The sequence below is a fragment of the Cuculus canorus genome, chromosome 5 (assembly GCF_017976375.1).
Source record: "Cuculus canorus isolate bCucCan1 chromosome 5, bCucCan1.pri, whole genome shotgun sequence".
NCBI lineage: Eukaryota > Metazoa > Chordata > Aves > Cuculiformes > Cuculidae > Cuculus > Cuculus canorus.
In genome coordinates, this window is record NC_071405.1 from 45,430,888 (window position 1) to 45,455,600 (window position 24,713).

Here is a 24,713-nt window from a genome sequence, read left to right on the forward strand (position 1 = left end):
CTCAGACTGCTTTATTTGCAGTTTTAGGGTATTTACACTACCAAGACCAAGTTTTAACACACAGGCACTATGATTTCAGGTTGTAGACGTTGAACAGCCAACTCGATGTTAGGGCTTACATGTTCCTACAGCCACAGAAGATGATGGCCTTAGTCCTGGACAATTTGACGCTAAAAGAGATCCCAAGGGCAGGGTGCTCCCATTTAGTCAGGCATGCAAGAAGTCACTTGTGGTTGGTACTGTCTCTCTGAAGAACATATGCTACAAATATGAACCTTTCTAAGTTTCTGCAGATTTCATAAGCTTTTTATGGATAAAATGGTAGTGCTAAAAAAAGTAAAGGCACCACCTCCACCTCACAAAAAGCAACTCCTCTGCTTTAAGAGGATACCCATGTCACCACTTATCTCAAAGCTCATTTTAGTCACTTCTTCCCATACATTAGCAGTTCATGCAATCCATTTTTCCACCCATTTCCTGTTCCTCTTGGAATAGAGACCACTGACATTTCACCTCGGCAGAAGTCCAAACAACCATTGAAAAGAGACATATTATTCAAATGTAGTTTTCACATCTATAGTTACTTTTCCTGCACAGGAAGCAAGCTAACAAATGCAGAGAAAAACCAGAGGTAAATCTTATTCACATCACCCAGAACAGCTAAAACCTTCGTGAAAGCTTGCAAATGAAAGTCATTTAGAATCAAGCCTACCTCAATAACTTTCTTTGAGTCTCTCTTCATGGATATTTGGCATCTATTTATAGATAAGCTTTTAAATACAGGGCATACACCTGTCAGTAACCAAACTAAGCTCACAAAACAGTTCTTTCCTATTATTCTTTTTTGATGATCTAAAGTTGACAGTCTCCTTGGGAAAGCAGCAACTGCTGTTGTCTTTGTCACCCAAACCACAGTCTCTTCATAGATGGTGGGAAGATTTGCAGCATTCCATGCCCCCATGCTAAGAGCTAGAACATGCTGGATCTTGAAGTATGATGGCACTTCTCAATTAAGAAGCGCTAGGAAGCCCTCAACTTCATACAGATGCAAGGTACTACCAATGTTACCACCAAAGGATTCAATACGAAACACCTTATCACACAGGCAACATTTTCCGACTCCTGCCAAGTTCCTACTAGCAAGCTTAAGAGTAAGAAGAAAAAAAAAAAAAATCCACCAGAAGCCTGACCTTGAAGAATACTTCACTCCTCTAAAATAAACTTAGAACTTCAAAATTTAGCTTAGCACTCAGGTTTCAAATGGGATTAGAGACTGGCGAGGAGAAAAGAGTGATACTAAATAATTTACAATTACATTGTTTAAAGAAATTGTCAAGGTAGGAAGTGGAGAGAGATACTGGTTGAAAGTACATTAAACCCAGTTTTATTTAGGAGACACACTTGGGACTATATTAAGATTTCTGTTTAAAGCCAGACACTTTGAACTTCTAAGGTCTTGTGAAAACAAGCAAGTGCCCCAACATCTTTGTCCCTAAAACAGAAGAGAAATGGAGGGGAGCCACAGGCAGGTGCAGGGATTTCATTTCTGTGAACATGCAAAGCAATAAGAGTAACTGTCCAAATATTACAAGCAGCTATACAGAACAGGAAAAAAAATCCATAGCTCTCACAAATCCTCTTAAAAGACTTCAACTCTGAAACTTCTAAAAGATTGAAAACATTGCAGAAAAGAGACATCCAAAAAATTTAGTTTTTATGTTCAGTTGTTAACATTACTTTGGCACTCTAGGATCGATCAATGAATTCCAAGAGACTGAGGAGAGACCTAATGAAAACAGAGTCAGTATTAAAACACCAGAACACCTGTGCTGTATTTGTGCTGAGACAGTGATCAAGCATTTTCTTACCTGGTCAAGATACTACTAGTATTTGCAATCTCTGCTCTCCTAGAAAGCCAAAACTACAAATGCATTTTGTTTATATGAATCAATGAATAATCATTTATGTTCAGTTTGATTGATTAGACTTGCACTGATTTCACATCAGATACAAAACTAAAATCAAGAGAACTCCAAACACTGAGGTGCTCATTCAAGTTTCTTCATGCACTATTCAAAATTTCCCCTCAGATTTCTGTTATTGATGCTCCTGTCAGTTCAAGCCTTCAGTATCACCTACACAAAGCAACTCATACAACCCCATGGCAGCTGACTTTGCCTAGATAGTATGCCTGCAATGAAATGTGTAATGAAGCACAACAAAGCCAGCGTCAACATCCTCAGATAACTTGCTAGCATGTTAGTTTACTTCCACACTCTGCCAATAACTACAGTTTAATGGCAACATACAGCAATCCCAGAAGTGGATGTAATCTATGGTTAATAAAGGTTGCTTGTGGGCTTTTTTTTTTTTAATTTTTGTTGAAAAAGGCTTGTGCAAGCAAGACTCTTCAAACCAAGAAATGTATGAAATACTTACATCAAGCAGCAGGATCTCTTCTTACGCAAGTGTGAAGGGTTAGTCTTGCAAAAATACTTTTAGAAGTGTAGTTGTCTTTGTAACATTCACCAACTACATCTACATCTGTATGAATTCTGCAGAGGTGCTAAAGTTTATCAATTTGACACCCCTCCAGATGTTTGATGCAGAAGCAGTAGCTGTGAAACCCGTTTAAAAGGCTGAAGACAGAAGAAAAAAATAGAAAGAAAAAAAAGAACTAAAATGCAGATGGATTTACAAATACAAAGACTGAAAAGAAATAGTGGTTGTTTGATCAGAGACCTCAACAAGGTGGAGAAATGGGCAGGCTGAAACCTTACTAAATTCACAACAAAGAGAAGTGTAAAGCCCTGCACCTAGGGAAAAGTAAACACTAGTACACACTGGAGACTGACTGGCTGGAAAGTAATTTTGCAGCAAGTTGCACGCAAGCTAGCAATGTGCCCTTGCAGCAATGGTGTTTAACAGAATCTTTGGGAGCATTAGGAGGATTGTTGCCACTGGGTTAAGAGAGGTAACTCTTCCTTTCTATTCAGTGCTGGTGAGCTTCCATCTCGAATACTGTGTCCAGTTCCGGGCTTCCCAGTAAAAGAGAGAAATGAAACTACTGGGGAGTACAGTGAAAAGAAATCAAGACAATTAGAGGTTTGAAGCATTAATCCTATTTTTTATACAGTTTTAACAGTATACCTAGAAGAGGTGTTATAGGAATTTAAATGTAAGAGATTTTGTAATAGATCTGCTTCAAAAATAAACTTACTTCAGAACACTAATGCCTGTACAAGAAATCCTGTGCTGCAACTGCTTTAAATGAACAGCGTACCTTGGAAGTCAAATTGGTAGTAGCAACCTAACATTCAGAAAAAACAGGTATTCTGCAGCTGAGAAGTGTACTATTTGTTTGGAGAATAAAAGAAGCTGGATTTTGCACTAGAATTTTTACCGCGATTTTGCATGAACTTTTCAGACAACAATTTGCTGAATTTTTGAACGTTATTCCAGTAATGCTGCCCTCACCGAAAAGCACCAGTGTGACATTCCACTAGGTTTTAAAATGTATGTTGGTATTTTAAACATCACTACATTGTCCAACGAAAGTCTGCTAGTCTTAAGGCAGCAGTCAGATTTCTGGAGATGACCTTAGGTGCCACATATGATGCAGTTGGAAACACTACAAACTCCGAATGAAAAATAAGCCCTCAGTATTTAATGTTACATGCATATAGCCATCTAGAGAAAACGCTGACCATTCCTATCAAATTAAGAAAGGCTGTATTATCAAAAATAATCTGATGTGACTTAAGCAAAGTTGTTTTCAAAGAATTTGCTATAAACGTAATAGTTTCAGACACCAAAGTATATGCTGTGCAGCAGCATATAGCACTGACTCAGTAACTCAAGGTTCCATCTGAGTGACTGCCTCTCCACCACTATCTGACATAAATACCAAAATTGTGGCCTAATGATAGAGGATTAAGCAGGCAGTTAACCAGAGAATTCCAAAAGGGTTCAAAACCCGCTTTTACACACATGCATCTGGTGCTCCTTTGATGCACCTTTCAACAAAGTTAAAACTAAAAACTAAAGCTCAAGAAAAAGCATTCAGTTTAACACAAATCCAAACAAAGATCGAGGTTATCTAGAGTTTTATGCCTTTCAAATGAAATTCAGGTTTTGATCTACAATATCTTCAGTAGACAGTATAAAATATACAGCTCAAACACTTAAATATATGACTAAAAAGATCATCTGATCTCTCTGGTATCTGTTTCTTGGATATTCTACTAGCTAATGCCACTTTCTTGCAGTGTATACTACACTTCAGCAAAAAGTTATCAAGATATCAAAGTCTCAAAAAAGAGTAGAGAGCTTATTCTTAGCTAGTGTGATATTCTACAAGACACTGACTTCTGAACCAACTATAACAGACACTGCTATTCACTCGAGAATTTCCATTTATAAATACCTTCCTTAAATACTAACTTTCAATAATAACTAATCATACTTCAGCATATAAAAAGACATTGATGCTTGCTGCTCCAAGTCTTACAAATAATTCACCTACCTTACATAGATTAATCTTATTCTACAGACACAAAATGTTTAAGAGAAAACTGAGAGGAGTGAAGCCAAATCATTTCTGCACAATAATCATGCGGATTAAATTCACTAAACAGGGCTTCTCAGGTGAACCTAATCACTAAGGCATAGAAATAAAACAGAAACCAAAGGATCACTCTCCCTTAAAATTTGAATTAAGATAGCATTCAATCAATTATCACTTGATCTGAAACAGAGATAAACTGAAATGCCAATCAATTTTACTGACACCTGCTAAAAACAGGTCAAGCCTCCAAAGAGCTGAATCTGTTGTTTATGCAGCAGTTCTTTCTCATAAGGTCCTCAAACTAAAATTACTATGCCATGACTGAAGCGGTTTAAGTCACTTGGAAAGAGACAGAAGCCTCTCCTCCAACAGCCATCATTCCACATGTAAATTTCAAGTTCTCATCTTTGATCACTGCTAATCATCAGATCCAATCCTATAGCTGGTAGCTGCAGTCCCTTGAAATTACACATCTTAAAGGATTTCTCATATCTGAAAAATAAACAAACGTTGTGGCTCAAGCCAAGGTGGAGAACTAAATACATATACGTGCCCAAGTACAGCAACACTGGGACCTACTGCAAACCTCAACCATAGCAGACAGTTTGAAGTCAGAACAGCTAAGGAGTTTGCTATCCCACTGACAAATCTACCTGCTTGTGTCCTGTCCTCGGGAGTTTTCAAAGATCACCTCTAGGTGAATATTAGCTACCCTCTGTAGGCTTCTCCTCTGCAATCTCGGGCCAATTTCTTTGTCCTTCTCACAAGTGGTAAACTGGAGCAATGGGCATACCTGGAAGGGAAGAGATAATAACAAACAGACCAATTAATGCAACATAAGCACACCTGAACAGCTGACTTCCTTAAAAATGGACTTAATGCTACTGGTCATACAGAAATCTTCTGTCCTGCAAGCTCACTGCAGCAGAGATCTTGAAAAGCTTAGGACACATTCAGATTAATTCCAACGCAGCTAGCTTCTAACAGACATTACACTACAGCAATGGCAAACGGTCAGTTGTAGCTCCAAAACAGAAGGTCAAAAAAACCAGTTTGACCTTCGATTTCCACAAAGCTTTCAACTGCTCAGATGGACTGGATCAAACTGGAATCATTTTAGAAAAACTGATAGCAATGAAGAGAATAGTCACAAGCAGCAGTTCAGAAACAGTTTTCCATTACACTGGATTAATGTAGTATCTGGATGAATCTGTCTTCATATAACAGATCTGAGATGGTCAGGAACTGTGAAGTGAAAGAAAATTAATCTGCTACCCACCCAGTCATTTCAATTTTCAGTTTAAGACATCCAAGTATTTGCCTGCAGGCTTTAAACTCCCATTACAATCAACACAGATGCCATCAAGATTTCTCGGAGAGATGTTCACAGATGTTAACAGATGTTGCACTGGCACTTCCAGGAGAAAAACTACAGAAAGCTGTCTTCTCGCCTGATCAAACTGGAGATAGTCAGGTAAAGAAATAGAAAAGACTGGCTACAGCAGACAATGTGTTAATTACTAGGCTAACCCTACAGAATATTAATTCCTACAGTTTCTGGATCATATGGTCTGTCAAAATAGCACGCTCCTGTAAAAGATGGTTCCAAAACATACAATTCAACAAAAAAAACCCCACCTATTGAAACATGGCATGCTCCACAACTGTAATCAAAACAAACTTCTACAATTATCATATTATTCAGTTTTTTTGTTCCTTATACAGAGTAGGACATATTATACTGTTCCTCGACCTTTCAGATTGTTATAGTCTCCACTGCAATAATGTTATATTGCACACATCCCAGCAAGTTAACTCCTCTGACCTTCTAGAAATTCAGAATAATTTTGCTGAGTAAGAGAAAAGCATAGAAAACTAAAATATTTCTTTTTAATACTGCTATAAAAGACATACCTAAGGCATTTAGATTATACTAGTTTTATCCCTTCTCTCTCTGTTTGCACTAATGAGCTTTCTAGGCTGATGCAATTATCTTCTCTATGACAACAAATATTTCTGGAATGGCAGGACTTTTACAAGACACACAAGATGTCATGTTTTAGAATTTTGCAGATCCTGGAAGACTGACAACAACATTTGGTGACCAAAGGCAAACTGAATGGATTGCTCTTGCAGCAGTTCAATGACCATCTACCGTACCAGACTGAAAGACTTAAACAAGTTCTTTCAGCCTATATAAGGCCTATATAAGGCCTATATAAGGCTGAAAGACTAAAGGACCAGTTCTAAACATTTTACAAATACTTAAACTGACTATTCAAATCGAAGCTAATCCAGACTTGGAAAAAGAGAGATGCCTGGAAACAGAGGAGACTATGATCCAGCATGCTGCAGGACAGCAGTTTCAGAATATTAAAATAAACAACACGGGTATGGTTTTGGTTTGTGTCTGGTTTTTTTTGTGATTTTTTTTTTTTTTGAGGGAGGTCAGGGTGGAGTTTTTGTTTGGTTGGTTGTTTTGTTGGGGTTTTTTTATGGTTTTATTGTTTGTTTTCTTTTTAATACAAGCATTCACTTAAGTCACCTTTAACTTGTTTTCCAGTAAAGCAGTCATGCTCAGGAATCAACATTCCAGCTGACCCTGTATGCAACGAACAGAAACATCCTCCCTGCCAAGCGCATATGTAACCGTCGATCGCTCCGGAACTTGTATTTGTCTTTATTTGCTTCGGAGTGTGTGCTGTTCCATCTCCTCTCTCCCCGATTTCCGCCCAAAAAAATGAGTTCCCAAGTCAGCGTCAAGCTCCAGCTCCTCGGGGACGCCGCGCCCCTCCCCCCGGCGCTCCGGGGCTGCTCACGTGACCGCTCCCGAGAAGTGGGTGAAAGGTCGCGTCGCCGCAGCGCCGCGCAGGCCAGCAGCAGCCAGGCCTGCGGCGAGGGTGGCCCCGCCCCAGGCTACCGGCACCGCTAACCTGTCCAGGCTTTTCTGCGCAGGCAGTGAACGCACCGCAACGCCAAACGAGTTTCCAAAGCGAAGGGCCGCTATCAATGAAACAAAGTACATCTCAAAGTTAAAAATAAAAAAAAGAGGAGGTATACTTCAGTTTGTGCAACTTAGTTTCTCTTCCGATTCTCAGAGCTAAAAATCCTCAGTTGTTTGATGTTACAGTTTTGTTTAACGAAGAATGTTTTCTTCCTGGAAGAGGTTCTTGAATCAAAGCTGTAACACCCCAAAATTTTAAAGAGCCTTCAGATAAATTTATCTTTCAAATCAAGTCACAGCTATGACAGAGGCTAACACCTATTTAATCATGTAAAGTTATACTTCCAAAACTAGTTTTATCCACATCGTACTTACATACAACATCACCTGTGCTATTATTGGTAATGATTACTTTATATAACTTTATATATATTGATATGCCCACAACAGAAACAGAACCTGCCAATTAGCACTAAAGACTATAATACTTTTTTTTATATAACACCCATTCACAGTAGATAGAAAATATATAAAATAGCTGGCAGATCAGGAAATTTAAGAGATCAGACACCTAAGGAAACATAATTGTTTAAGGAAAAGAGAATGAAAGCATTTCATCTTCCCCACCATCAGCACTACACTCCTACAAACGTGATAAGGAAGCAAGCAGTTTTCTTTATGGGACTCTCCTCTAGACTGCAGAGTTCCAATACAACTGTTCTGTAAGTCCTGACAAATTGCCAGGTAAAAGGAAGAAAGACATATTTGTCTTGATCCTACTTTGCACTTTCCTCTTTCAAAAAAAGGTGCTTCCTGTTACAGTTCCATCAGCACTAGCATTTATAACAGTCTGTAATAAATGAATTATAACTAAACTCATACTTCTGGTTGATTTTTCTATTTAAATCAGAAAACAGCGTAAAATATGACAGTTGTGTGAAAATGGAGTTCCAAGATGCTGCAATAGCCTTAAATCTACCTTTTACAATAGGTCTAATTAGCATTCATATCCAGTCAATCTGCCATACCATGAACAAAATGTAACATTTTATGTCCGTGTATCTCAAAAGCAGTTTGCAGAGACTGCGTTTTTTATAGGTTTCGCAGCCTGCAATCACATCCGCATATGGTTTTGTCTCTCTCTCTCTTACACACACAATTAAGCATTTAATTTACGCAGACTTGAAAACCCGTCGCTGACACCAAGCCGCGTTCAGGCTTTTTCAGAGCCGAAACTCGCCCTGGTAATGGATCAAAGCAGCTCCACTAACCCGAGAAGTTGCGGGTCACCAAGGTCGTCTTCGTTTTACGCGAAATAAGTTTTCGACTTACTTAGCGAATCTCTCCGTGTAGCGCCGCTCGCTCTGCCCCGTACCCTTCCCCGCCCGCAGCAGCGCACTAAGGGAGCGGGCGGGGACGGAAGAGCATGGGCAGCGCATTAACCCTCCAACCAGGCGAAAACAGGAGCAGGATACCCAAGGACACCTTGCCTTTCTAGAGAGCTTCCGCGCCCGCCGGCACAGCCAAGGAACCACCCCCGCTCCCGCTAACTCCCCTCGCGTTTTGATCCTTTCCTCCAACAAGGACAAGCGCCGCTTAAGACACGGCATCCGGCACACTCACGCATTTACCAGAGAACTTCGTGCTCGCCCTAACAAAAATAATCACCGGAGTAAAAACAGACCGGTCGAATCCGATCCCCGCCTCGCTCCCCCTCAGCCCCGAGACGGGGAAGCGGCGGCGCAGCGAGGGGCACGGCCCACCCGAGCCCCCCTGCCCCGCACCTGGCCAGGGCCCGCTGCCGCTCACCTTCTGAAAGAACGGCGGTTACGGGCGCTCATGCGGGACAAGCCGTACCGAGCCGAAACGAACGACCGCGCTATCCACACACGAGCGAAACGGCGGCCGCTCCTTCACACGCCCTACGCGAGACGGCCGTGCTGCAGCTCTCCCATTGGCCGGGCGGGGCAGAGGCTCAGGGCGCGGCCCGCGTGGGCGGTGGCAGAGGCGGGAGAGGAGGGGGCGGAGCGGTGTGACTGGCGGGGTGCCTGGGGCAGGGCCAGCGGGAGGCCGCGAGGGTCCCGGCGGCGGAGGGTGGCGTCTTGTGGTTGCCGTGGAAAGGTTCGTGTGGTCCCATAGACGTCCCGGCAGCGAGTTCCAGGGGCGGCGAGGAGAGGCCTCGGCCGCGTAAATGTTTGGGCCAAAAGGTGAACCTTGGGCTGTTTGGGGCGTAGCCGTGGAGCCAAGATGGCCTCTCTGGGAAGGGGGAGGCAGCCTGCTCCGCTCAACAAGTATTGGGGTTTGGAGGAAATAAGTACCCTCAATACATCTCGGCAAAAACAGTTGCATTTGTTAGAAAATGCAAAATCATCAAAGTAATTTAAGCTAAAGCATGTATGTTAGTCTCAGGAAGGAAAGACGCTCAGTTTGAAAGGAATGCTTTTTAAACTTGTGATGGTCTGGTCACTTTCAAGACCTTTGAGCCCGACTACCTGATGCTCTGTTTGATTTCAGTGCGATGACATCAGGAGGGCTATTTTGTCCCAACAGGAGATCGTGGCCTAGTGGACTTCAGTGGTGTCAGTGTGAAGTCTCTTATTTGCACTAGTATTAGTGGGGATTCATACATTTTATCCTTGCGGGCAGATTCACCCAGCCACACGTTCTTGCCTGCTGCAATTTCCAGAATGTGGATGAAGGCTTCAAAGCATACAAACATATGACCAAATCCAAAAATGTGGACATGACAGACTAAGCCTCTCCCTTGCCTTTAAGGTCATACAATGAAAAATGAACAAACACCTCACTTCTTGTCATAATTGTCCCTTACAGTGTTTTGTGCCAAATGATATTAAAAAGATATTTCCCTTTCAGAAGGAAGCATAAAGCCTAGAAGAAAGCAAGGGGAGGAGGAGAAAAAGAAGAGGGATTTAGATCTATTAACATTGGGGGGGGGAGGGAGGAGAGAAGAAAACAAAAGAATAAATCATCACAAACCCAGCTACACCCTCAGATTCAGCAGCATTCATATCTATGTATTTTTTTGCCATAGGACATAGAAATGTATTTCAGACAGCTACAAGTAGGTAATTAATAGCTTAGAAAGGAAAAATCTGTATAATTCTTTGTGCACAAAAGCAGCCTAAAATGTCTTGTTAAGTCTTCTTTTTTAATCTTCAAAGTGCCTTTTACCTTTGAAATATTAAAAAAAAAACAAAGCAAAAATCAAAAAACAAACAAATCTTCTTTACTCATTTTACCAGCTGTTTTGTACAGATCTTAGTTCCCCAGTCAACTTTCTCATCTATGCGGTAATAAGGAGGGAATCAGTCAGCTGGGAACAGATATTGGTGTTAATTATTTTGTTCTCCAAACAACTGTGCAAGCTCTCATAAACTAGACACCAAGACAGAGTGCTTACTTTAATGTGACCTTAAGGCCCCTGCAGCTAACTTTAGTAAAGACATGGAAAGTATTGCATTACATAAGGCTGCAGTGATTGCAACTTAGCCCAACCTGACTTGGTTCTGTTTAGGTGGCAAACATAAAGCTTAGAAATTATCCTGTGACTAGTTCCCATGTCCTAACATTGACACCTAGGTCATGCTCTATTCACCCATTAACCCACAAGGAGGAGTTAGATACTTCTGAAAGACGGTCCTAATCAAAATATTGTGCATGTTTTATTGGGGCAACATGTGCTACTGAAGTGCTGTATTTCCTCTGCTAACCATGTTTCTTCAGCTAAGGGCATAAGGTGTGCAGCTTCTCACAGATGCAACTGTAGTCATCCGCAGGCCTGCAGAGTAGGCCTGTAGGAACCTTTCACTGAGGTAAGTAAAGTAAAATTTTTCCCTGTAACTGACATATTTTTAGTTTCTAAAAAATTTTTACTGTCATCAGCACAGAGTACGTGCTTGGTGCTGTGAGACTTCCATAGTAAATCTAAATAATCAATGACAGGTCACATTTATCTATCTATGCTTCAGCAGACTGAAATAATTTCCGCTTACCATGACAGTTAGGTACCTCTTGAACTAAGTACATTTTGTTATCAAACCCCAGTCCTTCAAGACTTCCTGGCTGCTGCACATGCAACATGGCTTCTTTGTAGAGGGTTTTCTTATCTGGTATACATTTTTCAGCTTTTAAAGAGATTTTAACAGTAGTAAAACATTATACCTTGAGACTGGATATGGTCTGGAAACCTGGATATCTCCAGTGTGCTTTTCCGTTGTTCTGTTTTGGTGTATCTTTTTAAATTAAATTAGTTTTTCAAGTTGCTTAAGTCAAGCAGTTTTATCATAGACAAGTGATTCTTTATGTTGTCTTGAAAGTGAATTATTCTGCTTATTGGAATTGAAATAGTCAAGACTTTGAGAGCAAAAATTTACTGGGTGCGGCCTTAGTTGCTTAAGCAGATGCTTTCCCAATGTGCTTTGTAGTCAAAACACCACTGCAGTTTCATTTTAAACAGGACAAAAATCATTGTTTCTTTCTTTCATCTTATCTCTCATGCTATCTGAAAGTGAAGGTTTCCACTTCATAGCTAGGATGTGAGCACAATGTCTGTGTCCCACAACAACTTGCTACTATTGAGGGGCAAAGCAAATCCATAGTAAGTGAGCTGAAGAATAGCTTTTTGTAGATAGGTAAGTGTATGCCTCTTTGATTAACAGGGATCCAAGGGTAAGAGCAAAGCAGGCAGGGCTGGGACCTTCATGATGAGGGTACTTTCCCATGGCACCTGAGCAAGGTAAGCAGGACGGCTGTTGTGACAGCAAACAGGGTCTGCCAGATAGTTAGACATGTTGTTAGTGATGAGGCAAGTGCAAGATTGTCAGACAGGAAAACTGAGTCATGATTAGGGTCTAGCTCAACAGGGAGCTTGACCAGGTGCAAGGTATCTGCAGGAGTACACTGAGCATGAAAGCCTCAGCTTAAAAGCTACTCCCAAGCAAAGTGGGGAGCCCCACTAGGGCCTTGCAGCACAGCTTACCCCAACAGCTTGTTTTAAGGACAAACGCTTGCACCCTGTGTCTAACCAGGCCCTATGGTCTGACAGCCAAAAGCCCAGGCAGGGTGGTGGGAGGATATCTTCAGGGCCCTTAGAGTGTACACACACATACACATATGCAGACTCACAAAATGACCACATTTACCTTTTTGTGTGATGATGCAGGATTTTTGTCAAGAATGAAATGTTCCAAAACTGTGTAATGGACATTACTGACCAGTGAAAATCACTGAGTGATTTCGCATACTGAGAATAATGCCCATGCCTTGCCAATTCCTCCTTTTCTTGCATGTTACAGACCACTCCTGTCTCCCAAACCCTTATTGCTGTGAGTCAACCATCTCAGCCACTGTTGTCACACTGAGTAACACTAACCTCTGCCAGCACAGTCATGTCTCAGACTTTGATCTGGCTTGATCTTTGTCTGTTCTTAATACTTTCTCAGAAAGATACAGTAGAAATTCCACAGATGTTTACACAGAATAGAGTGAATTGCCATGTCTTGCCTTGTTTTTTTAACCAGAGAAAATGGATACTACTAACCTTGCTTGACTGAGTTGTCAACAGGGTTATCAACCTATCCTGTGGCAGACCTAGCAGAGAATACATGGGATGTATCTGTGACTGCAATAGCAGAAAGATATCTTGGGAAAATAAATATGCCTCTCTTCTCCTAAACAGTATCATTTTAAGAAATGATTATTTGCTTTTAGTGTATTAATTTTTCTCAAGTGGGACAAGCATTTTGTTTTTAAATTCATTGATGAGGAAGTGTAAAATGATCCCTCAAAACATGTCACAGGTTTTGCTTAGAGTTTATAAGTCAGTGTACCTTTCCAGTGCTCTGTCAAACTAGCTAGACTTTACAGTCTTCTTGGAAAGTGAACACTTGTAGATGCCAGTTAACCAGTAAGTAGTATGTTATTGCTTTAGAAATGACATTATGGCTTTTCAGGTGGTGAAAACCCACCTAACTTCCTCATCCAAGAATTCTCCATGTCTAGGGTTATGCTCCCAGTGTCTGGTGTTACTATTTGGTACTATTTGTCACTAGTTGGTATATCTTTACTTATTGTAATATTACCTCTGAAGAGGTGACAGGGTGACCACGTAAAAACAAGCACTAATCAATATCCATTGAGAATTGTATAGGTATAGGTCTAATATGCTGTTGACCAAAATATTCATAAACTTAGCAGGTACCTAAGTTTTTCAGGAAAAGTTAAATTTATAATCAAGTAACCATGGGTAGATTCTACTGAGGTTTTCTGAAAGTGCCTGAGCATCTTTGGCAGAAGAGTCCAAAGGAAATTAAGTGACATTTGTATACTCAAAACACCACATCCCAAGCTATTCACTATCTCTCCCAAGTTACTCTTAATACATATTGTCCAGCAAGAGCAAAATGAATAGTACTGCCATTGTGATGATGAGATGGCCCTTCTGGGCAAGCTCATAAGGGATCCTCCACTCAGAAAAATAGGTCAAGAGGATATTCGGTAGTAATATCCACAGAAAGTGACAGATTTGCCCCATACACAGATTTTTAGATCTCGTCTTTTACATTTCTCTCCTTATAATGTTTCACTTACTTTCTGTAACTTTGCATATTTATGACAAAGCCGGGGCTTTGTCCTTCACAGTCACATATGGTGAGGAATATGGATCTCTTGATACCATCCCAGATGTAAGAAGATGGATGACATCCCAGCTGTTAAGGACATCATCTTTGAGCCTCACAGCATGTGCTAAAGGCTAGATTAACTGTGGCAAAATGGAGCCTCATCAGGCTTTGAACGGATAGTGTGTAACTGGAAGCTTTCTAAGGTAAAGAAACAAGTCAAAAATACAATACTAACGATCACTGTATATTATGTGGAAAATGTATATGTGGAAAAAGCCACAGTGAATGTTGCAACCTAATAGTAGTGGAGTTTGTGGCACTTCCTAAAATCTGCAAAACTCAAGAAAGAAAACTGGGCTGAAAATACACACCATCATTTCTAGCAAAGAGTGAGGCTTAATTAGAGATTATTTGCAAGGTTATTTAGAGGTTGGTTTGTTCAAATTGAAGGATCTGACAGGTACTCATGGGAAGACACTGTTATACCCACTTATAAATTATTTAAAATAATCCAATGTCAATAGAAAATCTGTCACTCAGACTAACAGTCACTCACAAACTGATAGCATTATTTTCCTTAACAGTTTCAAATGTGAGGAATACCTAAAGGGTTTTGTACTGCAGATTTTTATGTTCATTGGGCAACAGATACCGTATGTACTATTTCCTACTGCAGTCTACTGAATGGAAGGACAACTGGATTTGCTACCCACATAGCTCTCCAAGGACAATGACATTAAATATTTGTGACAATTTTTTTGATTTCTAGTATACTAATTATGTGCCTTACAGTAATTCTTAGACTGTGTTCAGAGATTGAAGGAAATTGAACTGCTGTTTAGAAATCGAGCCCAAAATGAAGGAAGTGAGTTCAATTCCTTGCTACTCTACTTTAGGAACAAAGCATATCAGCGAAGTTTCTCAGTGGTATTCATAGTTCAAGATAAGCAGAGCATGTGGGAAGGCCATGCAAATACTGATCTGTGAAGGTGAGGACCAAGGAGGAGAAACATCTCTTTATTTCATATGATTTTACTATTTTAGACAGAATGAAAAGTGCACAGAATAAGACTACCTGCGTCCTGCTGAGTGCATTAGAAGACACTCCTTCCACTTTCTTCATAGCTTTTGAACAAATGAAATATAACAAAACTCCGAAGCATCACAAGATACACTGTCCTAGTGCTATCAGTTATGTAGTATTGCTGTATCAGTGTAGTCTTCAAAATCCAGTAGTTCATCTATAGGTGCCTGAAGCATATCCACACTTTATTATGGCATTTTCCTTATTGATTGTCATATTCTTCAAATATGCTTTCTTTTGTGCTAAATACAGCTGTGTGAGGATGTATTCTTCCATTTTGCCTAGTGCTTTTTTCTCTACATTTTAGAATACCTCCCAGAAAATACAGGAAGTTTTGATCAGACCAACTATGCCCTATCAAGCTTCTCTTGTCATCTAATTTCAGTGCCAGAGCTATTTCCAAACTGAGCCAGTTTAAGTATCTAGTACTGAACACCATAGTCCCAGCAATCAAATTAAGATCATTGTTTCAGGAAAGAAAACAATATTCTAACTACATGAAGTCCTGAAAGAGAGCTCATTTTCATTATAATCTTCATGACAAAGTACAAACTATCTGTGCTGTAATTGCTCTCCTTTTGCACTTGTAGATTTCCCTAAGCAGGCTGCAATATGAGTTCAATTCCACAGACTTGGAATTATGTACTATACATCTTGTTTCAGATGTATAGTACATAATCAAGACATTTTAAAGCTCTGTAGATCTGCAGCGTGTGCAAGTCTCATCCTCAGTCAAAGCTCAGCGCACACATGTGATTAAAATCTACCTTTGTACCTTTTCTGTTGAGTTTCCTTATCTTTCTGTATCTGCAGCCATCATAAAGCATAATTTATTTGCAACCTGTTTCCTTTAACTTCTGCAGTACCAAAACTCAAGCAACACAGAGAGCTGACTGGGTAAGAAGAGAGGAAAAAATCCTCCAGAAATAGGAGCAGGACATCAGAAAGCAAGTACAAAGCAGCGTGGGCATAGACAATGTTTGCACTGGAAGAAAAGCATTTTAAGATCTCCCTGCATAGTTATGCTGAACATCCTGGTTACTGATACAGGTCCTCATCTGCAGCAGTGGTGTGTAGGCTGCTGCCAGAGGTTGGTCCAGTGTGGCATGATGGTCTGTGTGTTCTCCTTGCCATGACTGCTGGACCTCAGCACCCTCCACACTCTCAGAATGTGATCATCTTTCTTGTCAGATATTCTGGTACGCTTCTGTACTTGTGGCAGCAAATATTACAGCTCTTTGGTGGGTTCATGGTGCTAACTGTTGTATAAAGATATTTTAATGCCTCACTCTGCCTATGTAGAATCACTACATTGGAAAAGACGTTTGAGATTATCAAGTCCAACTGTACCTGTACACCACTAAATCATATCCCTAAGCACTTCATCTACCTGTCTTAAATACCTCCAGGGATGGTGTGTCAACCATCTGCTTGGGCTGCCTGTTCCAGTGTCTGATAACCCTTTCAGTGAAGAAATTTTTCCTGATGTCTAATCTGAACCTCCCTGGCATAGCTTGAGGCCATTCCTTCTTGTCATATCACTTATCACTTGGGAGAAGAGACCAATACCCACCTTTCTACAACCTCCTTTCAGGTAGTTGTAGACAGTGATAAGGGCTTCCCTCAGCCTTCTCTTCTCCAGGCTAAAAACCTCAGTTCCCTCCACCACTCCTCGTAAAACTTGTGCTCCATCCCCTTCACCAGCTTCGTTGCTCTTCTCTGGGCATGCTCCAGGACCTCAATGTCTTTCTTGTAGTGAGAGGCCCCAAACTGAACACAGTATTCGAGATGTGGCCTCACCAATGCCAATTACAGGGGCAGAATCACTTCCCTGGTCCTGCTGGCGGCTCTGTTTCTGATAAAGGGCAAGATGCTATTGGCCTTCTTGGCCACCTGGGCACACTGCTGACTCATATTCACCTGGCTGTCAACCAACACCCCCAGGTCCTTCCCTGCCAGACAGCTTTCCAGCCTCTCGTCCCCAAGCCTGTAGTGCTGGATGAGGTTGTTATGTCCCAAACTAGCTAGCAGATTGTCCGGTAGTGTGCTTGAAATACAATGGTACAATAGATGGATCCAAACTATAATGCTCAAAGCTGTAGCTGTGAAACTATGATCTTGGTAAATGCTCATAAATGTTTAAATTAGAAGCCCAAATTTTCCGTTCATCTGCCATGGAATGTGTGACATCATCAAGATTTTTTTTTCATTTTTCCCCTCGTCAGAAACTGACACCTACACCAACAAATTCAGTGGCTAATTTTTACCACTAAGGCTGTACTAGAAGGGAAAATTGTTGAAAGGTTGGAGAATTACTATGTTCAAAGTTTAGTTTGGGGATTATTTTACTCTATAGTCTTCGGTTTGGCTGTTTGTATTTATATTTCTCCCTGCGTGAGGACGCCTCTTCTGGAACAAACAATTTGTTGTGTTGGTCTTTCTTCCTTACTTAATTGGCAAAATGTATTGCCTTTATATTTTTATAATTTAATACCTCCTGAGCACATCGATGTATCTAAATAAACAGAGAGTCTGGAAAAATTGTTTTTCATTTGGTGCAGTAGTAGTAGTCGTGAGGTTTGTGATATTATTCACCTAAACATAAGCAGGTGAAGGACTGACTCTGTGGGTAAATAGGTAAGAAATCACCATGATATTCAGTTTCTGGAGAAACTGAAGTATTTACTCATGTTTAATGGCCTTGTGTTTATCCAACCATCCTAATGAGTAAGAAAAATTGTTACAGGAAGCAAAATTCTTGACTAACCTATTTACTGACATTAACTTTTCCCCCTATCAAGATGGGCAGCAGAAAGTAAACCAAGCAGTGCACAAGTACTTTTGTGCTGTTTGGCTGACTCTTTGAAGTGACGTAAGTGGACTTTGTCCAATTCAGTGTAATTCTGCTCAGTTTTATGCTTGTAGACCACAAATTTGCCCCATGTATATCTAAAACACTCACATAAACAGCTGAGGACGGATAAGGAAAGGTAACTGATCATCAGTGTGTTTCACGAACATATTTTCTAGGACCAAAAGAAATACAATACTGTAAGCAGGTCAGCTTCCTTCCATATCTGCTAGGCTGCTTTTCAAAATACTGTCAGCCTGAAAATGATTGTTGCAAAGCCCCGTGTTCTGCCTATTGAAGCTTTACACCCTCATTGTTTGAGAGCCTAAGTCAAATTTGCATTAATTTATTGCATTTAAGAAACACACAGATGACCCGCTGGATGACTAGACTACCACCACACATACACATATTCCTGCAGTTTAATCAAGGAACAGAAAGTTCAGGAGAATAATGGTTAAGGTAAGAAAGTCGTAAGTATTTGGAATTATTAACAACATAAGTTGTTAAGAAGTCTCATGTGTTCTATATGGCAATATATGGAAGAAATATAACTGATCTGTGAAGGGACTAAAATTGCATCTCTTCTTCAAAGGATATACTTTTCTGAATGTTTTAAAATGAACAGGGGAGTAAAGCAATACTGTGAAGTGTCAAAGAATACAAGGAGAGACCAAAACCCATGAAAAGAATAGAACAGTGTTTCTCAGTATGTCTTAATGCTTGTAGCAAAATATTAATGACTCTGCTAGTGACCAATTTTGCATGGCTTTTCTAGGAAGCTAATATGATTTGAATCATGAACCTGATGCAAGCAGGTTTTGGTTTCAGAACAAATACATAAAATTAATTTGTAGAAAGCATATATGTGGTAAAAATTACATGCTCTAGATTAATGCCCTTTTAAAAAGGCCATGATAGTATATCCCTAATAAATGTTCTTGGTTTTATGAATCCTGTGTTTGATTCAGGATTTCAAAGTGATCTTTACTTTGAAAATTTGGTGTGGTACTACACTGTCTCACATTACATCCTTAGCATGCAAGTATCAGCTGCATATGTTATTGTACAAGCACTTTTTGTCACATATTCAGAACATGAAGGCAAAAAATTACTTCCTTCAACAGGAAATGGGTCTTACTACCCTCATGCGGCTAGTGGTAAAGAAAAAAAAAAAAAAAAGGCCAAGGCCTTTGAAAGTTTGCACTTCAGCATTTAATCCAACATAACTACTAGGAACAGGCACACAAAAACATAGGTTGCACATTTTTCTCATTGTGAAACTTTCATCTTGCCTTTAAAAGAGCTGTGACTCATCATACCCCAGTACTTGACTAGATGACTCAGAGGTCTTTTACTGTCTGACTATTTCTGGGCTTTTCTAAATCTGAGGAGGTATTTTAGTTCTTCTGTTTAGAGAAAAGAAGGAAATTATGCTTCCATTTTTTCATCCTGTGTTTTTTATGATTGGTCTATTGTTATTCCATAATTTTCTCAGAGGCATAGGATTACTTGCATGGAGATCAATGTTCTTCATAAAAATCCAGCATGAGATGTGTTTACATAGCTTTTGATTACTATATTTGAGAAATTAGCTAAATGCAGAGTTACTCTGCCCTCATACTTTTTCAGAGAGTACTTCTATTGTAAGTTCAAGGCTTTTTTTTGTTTGTTCATTTTTATCTTTATAAAAACTCCCACACATTGCATGCTTCGCACAGATATCTGCAGTTGTCACCTGTCTCATGGGATTTTAGCTGTACATGAATTCCAAAGACAGAAGTTTTGCACGGCTTCCTGTGAAAGTGTGCAAAATGCATGAAAATCAATACAAATATGATTGGACTGTTTGGAGATTAGCTAATGTCACTCATCAGGCTGGACATTAGGAAATTTTTTTTCCACACAAAGGGTCTCTGGGCACTGGAACAGGCTGCCCAGGGAGGTGGTTGAGTCACCAACCCTTCAGGTATTTAAAAGACAGGTGGATGAGATGCTCAGGGGCATGGTTTAGTGGTTGATAGGAATGGTTGGACTTGATGATCCTGGAGGTCTTTTCCAACCTAGTGATTCTGTGATTCTGTGATCACTTGTTTTATACAGGGGCTCCTGGCTCTATCCATCACTACTTTTTAGCAGCTATAATAATAATGCAACATGGATGAGCTTGTGCAATCTCTATTTTTTTTCCATGGGTTGCATATTTTCATAATTCTCCTCTGATAGCTGGTGATTGAAAACTTTTTTAGCCCTGTGAGTTCGCTATTGACCTTCCAACTTGAAGCTTCTAAGTGGAACTATCACCATCTAGTGTAACAAGGTGTCAGCATTGCATGTAGGACCATTTACTCACCACAGATGTCTTTGCCTGGAATTTCATCTGTAGTATGCTGCCAGTTGTCCACACTCATTACCCGAACTGGGCATGTTAAGTAATGCATATAGTATATGCAGGTGCATGTGGTATGCACGTGACAGTGTATGTAGGACAGATACCAGGTATGTGACCTGACTTTACTGGGAAAACTTAGTCGTGTTCTCCATTCCTGTCCCTTCCTCCCTCCCAGACATTCTTGCTACAGTCAAGAGACAGTAAAGACATTTGGGTTTGCCTTTAAAAACATGTGGTGGGGACAAATAGAGGGAGGGAGTCTTTCTCAAATAGCCTGTCCTTTCAAGAGAAGGCCACAGACACAAAACCACTTTGCTACCTTGCCCAAAATGGACTATTGAACTCGACTAGATATATGGTTTGAGGTTTAGAAACTTGTTTATTTCTCTCTGTAAATACTGGTGCTAGGACACTATCACTATACTCTGGTGTTTAGTCTCCAGCTTGCTGACAGACACAGTGGACAAGTGTTGCTCAAATACATCTTGTTCAGCACAATTCCACCAAATACCAACCAGACATGGTGGAAGTGGTTCAACATCTGCTCAAGTTGTTCACACATGTCAAAATAAAATAAAATAAAATAAAATAAAATAAAATAAAATAAAATAAAATTAAAAAAACCAAAAAAACCAAAACCAATCAACGTGCTTGGTTGGTAAAATGACTTGAGAAAGCATCATTGCTGGTGCCCCAGCTATCAGGAGCTCTCTCCTGTGGCACAGGTATTTCACATGGCCCCAGACACTAGTCTGCACTGGTTAAGAAAGGCACTGATGGTTTCATGTACACCGGGCTTTTATGATTTCTGCCAAGGAAGGAGAAAGCACAGTGTATTGAAGAGAATAAAGTGGTAAGCCTGATAATAAGAAGAAAGGCTTGTAAAACCAAGGTACATGGCTTAGTGAAAATCTTCCATCATCCAGGAAGTTACCCCAACTTAATCTGCCATCAAGACGGAGTTAGTCTTGCCTCATGGTCGTTCACTAAGTCTGACTCCAGATGCCTCTGTGAGCAGTGGCAAGATATTGTATCTAGGCAGCTAGAACATGGCCCAAAGGCTTTGCCATCACTCTCTAGGGCTACCATGCAACTCTATCTTACACTTAAATAATAAATTCTTTGACATAAAGACACCTAAAATTGAGTGAGATGGATTCCTCCACAAATAATTTGGTCCAATGTCGGTTATGGGCAAATAGTGCCTGCCTGCTTCCATGGATTACCACAGCACTGTACAATTAACCTAATTTCTTCCAATGTTAGTGAAGTGTTAGACTGTGGGAGTTAGCGTTGCACATCTGATCCTCTGACTATAATTCATATAGCAACTGGTACAGTGAAACATTTAATTTGAAAAGGAAGTGATACATAACATTACATTTAAAGCAAATATTTAACCTGAATGAAGGAAGAAAGTTGTCATTTTAGCTGAATTAAAATCACAGGGTTTCCCAAGAAATATCTATGCTTTGATGGAGTTTCCTTTGAAATCCAACCCAGTTCACACTTCTCCTGGCTACAGTCATCATATGGCAATGAAGCCATAGTTGAACTGTTCACACGACACACTCTGTGAAACACATTGCCTTGCTACAGAAAGATTTACACCCACACTGCAAGACTGCTACTTTAGCCTGCTGAGATCCTCGCTCCAACAGCTGATTGTCCAAATAGCTTGTTCAAGCTCATCCATGGTCTTCTAGGCTACAAATCGTAGCTACAAATGCACTCACAGTCTAAAGAATGTCCAGCAGTAAAATTAATTTCAGTAAAATTACTAGTTGTACTTAACAGCACCTGCATTCTAGTTGCATTTAAATAAACATAATCCTGTCTGACTTTTGGGGCAGGCTTTCACATAATTTGTAATGATAGATTCTTATCAAGAACAGAACCAAACTCGGTTGCATATCCTCCCTCTTCCCAAGAAAGGTCATTACTGTGAATTGTTGAGTCTCAGGCTCAAATCCAGCAGAGCACTTAAATCAATTTAATGTGCATTCTGTGACAGTACTCATATGGTTAAAAATGGATTTTGATGGCTGCTTGAAAGGACACCAAGTCCTTAACATGCTGTGCAATAATATAAAATACTTCAAACATCTTGCATTTAAGCTTCTCGGGTCTTCTATCTCAGTGACAGTGCTCAATGCTCAATAACTACACTCAGCAGTATTTTTTATATATTAAAGTCTGCTTTTAGGTTTTGCAGTCTAGATCATTCCACAATCACAGAGAAAGGGACCTAGTGTTCAGCTTCCAAGAACAATACCTCCACTAACAGAAGTGACAAATAAGACAGAAAGAGTCAAAGAATGTGTATTTTCGGTGCATGTCTGGTATTTGAAGTACCATTCTCTGCTGGATGCCACTACCAGTTAATTTTCAGAAATCATTTTCACAAAAATGCATGTTTAAAGTATGGGGATAAGAAATAACATGGTGTGATGTATAGAAGAAGTTGTTGTAAGACATGCAAACTCAGCACCAAAGGCACAACATTGTGTAAGAATGTTCTGTAACTGATGACTTATTAAACTAAGGTGTGCTTTACGGACTACAGGGGTTGGTTAGTTATCTTCTTCCTGGAAGGACTTAAGTGTTCCCAGAAATATTTAGTTCATTTTAACTCAACAAAGTTGACTATAGCACAGAAAAAACCCACATTTTAAAGGCAAAACCTAGCAAACTTTCAAAAAGGAGAGTAAGACTGCCATCTGAAGCGAACCACTAGAGCCAGTTCTTGTAGCAGTTTCAAGCTGTTGTAATCTACTTGCTGCATGCATAGCATGTCTTCACAAGGAAACCAAGTTCTTGATGCTTTCTGTTCAACAACTTTGTCCTAGGAAATAATGATTGAGGTTCCTGTTTCACACAGAAAGACGCCCAGAAGACCCAGGGCTGCACAGAAGGACACTCGGAGGCTGCTGGAAAGGAAAGACTGATTCTGGGGGCTTCCTGATATGCAACAGAAGGCACGGACAGGCACAAATGGCTCACTGAGACAAACACAGTGGCCCCTGGGGCACAGAGAAAGGTCCAAGGAGGCTCACAGCCTTAGGTAAAAGATATTTGGAGGTCCTGGGGTCACAAAGACACCAAGGGCTGATATGTGAAGAGAAAGGTCATTGGAGACCCCTGGACTGCAAAGAAAGGCACTTGGAAGCCTCACAGATGCACTAAAACACACTCAAAGGTTTCTGGGAAGCACAGAAAAGCATACCATAGCCCCTGGGCAACACAGAAAGGCACAGGGAGCCTTGGAGGCCTTAGTGGAAGGCACTAGAGTGTCTCTGGGCCACACAGAAAGGTACTTTGAGGCCCCTGGATTGCCTGGAAAGCCAATCCAAGCTCCACGCACCTACTCGATCCCTCCCCCACCCTTGACACAACAAAAGGGGCTCAGAAGACCCTGGGATGCATGGAAAAGCACAGAACAGCCCCTGGATAGCAGGAGACCTCTAAGGCTGCACAGAAGATGCCACTGAGGTGCAGAGGTGACCAGAAATGCTCTTGGAGGGCCCTAGGACTAACACAGAAAGCTCTGAGGGCCTCCAGAGACACAGAAAGACACTTGAAGATCTTTTGGATGCACAGAAAAAAACCCAAAACTACTGACACTGCAGAGCAAAGAAAAGCATATAGAGACTCTTGGTCCACCCCAAAACGCACCTAGAGAACCTGGGGCCAGACAAGAAAACACCTGGTGACCATTAGGCTAAATGGAAAGGCACTTGGAGGAACCTAGGGTGCAGAGAAAGGCAGGCTTTGTGGCCCTGAACTCACAAAAAGGAGCTCAGTGGCCACTAGGGCATGCAGAAGTCCCTGATATGAACAAAAAGGCACGTGCGGGCCCTGACCCGCACAGAAAGGCTCTCAGATGCTCGAACAAACGAAATAATTCAGGACCAAGGCCACATAGGCATGACTGAGACAGACATAACTAATCGACGCGGTTCGGCGGCAGACACGGTAAGTGCTGCAGCCGGGCACTCGGTCGAGGCGGAGGGGCGGTTGACAGCGGGGGAACTCCAGAAACCCCGGAGGGAGCCCGGCGGGAGGATCCGGACTGCAGCAGCCCAGGCTGGTCCGTGACGGGTGACGCGGGGGGCGGTCCCGGAAGCAGCCGCGACAGATTTAAACGGTCTTCTGGGAGCGACGCGACCGGGAGCGCACAAACGGGAGCGCTCGTTAGCGAGGGGATCACTGGCATCAGTTCGCGAGGGCAGGG

At 40.9% G+C, this 24,713-nt stretch overlaps 1 protein-coding gene and 1 long non-coding RNA gene across 9 annotated transcripts in view; one reads left to right on the top strand and one right to left on the bottom strand.

Annotated features, from left to right (window-relative positions):
* CPT1A (carnitine palmitoyltransferase 1A) overlaps positions 1-9,468 on the bottom strand; it is a 42,132-nt gene extending 32,664 nt beyond the window's left edge. The window contains exons 1-2 of one of the 5 annotated variants that reach the window (XM_054068889.1): positions 9,321-9,467; positions 5,221-5,360 (exon numbers count right to left, since the gene is read on the bottom strand). The gene's annotated coding sequence lies outside the window, so the exon portion shown is untranslated. Of the gene's footprint in view, positions 1-5,220; positions 5,361-8,782; positions 8,802-8,843; positions 8,978-9,320 lie in introns of those variants that run through there. The other 4 variants (XM_054068890.1, XM_054068891.1, XM_054068894.1 and 1 more) reach the window with 4 other exon arrangements.
* Positions 9,469-9,518: 50 nt separating this feature from the next.
* On the top strand, positions 9,519-22,973 carry LOC128852380 (uncharacterized). 4 transcript variants are annotated; one of them, XR_008450198.1, is made up of 4 exons: positions 9,519-9,632; positions 11,256-11,344; positions 12,191-14,355; positions 16,100-22,973. It is a non-coding gene; the product is annotated as an uncharacterized LOC128852380 (long non-coding RNA). The 4 variants fall into 4 exon arrangements; XR_008450196.1 differs by having other exon boundaries at positions 9,530-9,632; positions 14,151-14,355; positions 16,100-22,972; XR_008450197.1 differs by having other exon boundaries at positions 9,547-9,718.
* The last annotated feature ends 1,740 nt before the right edge of the window (positions 22,974-24,713 follow it).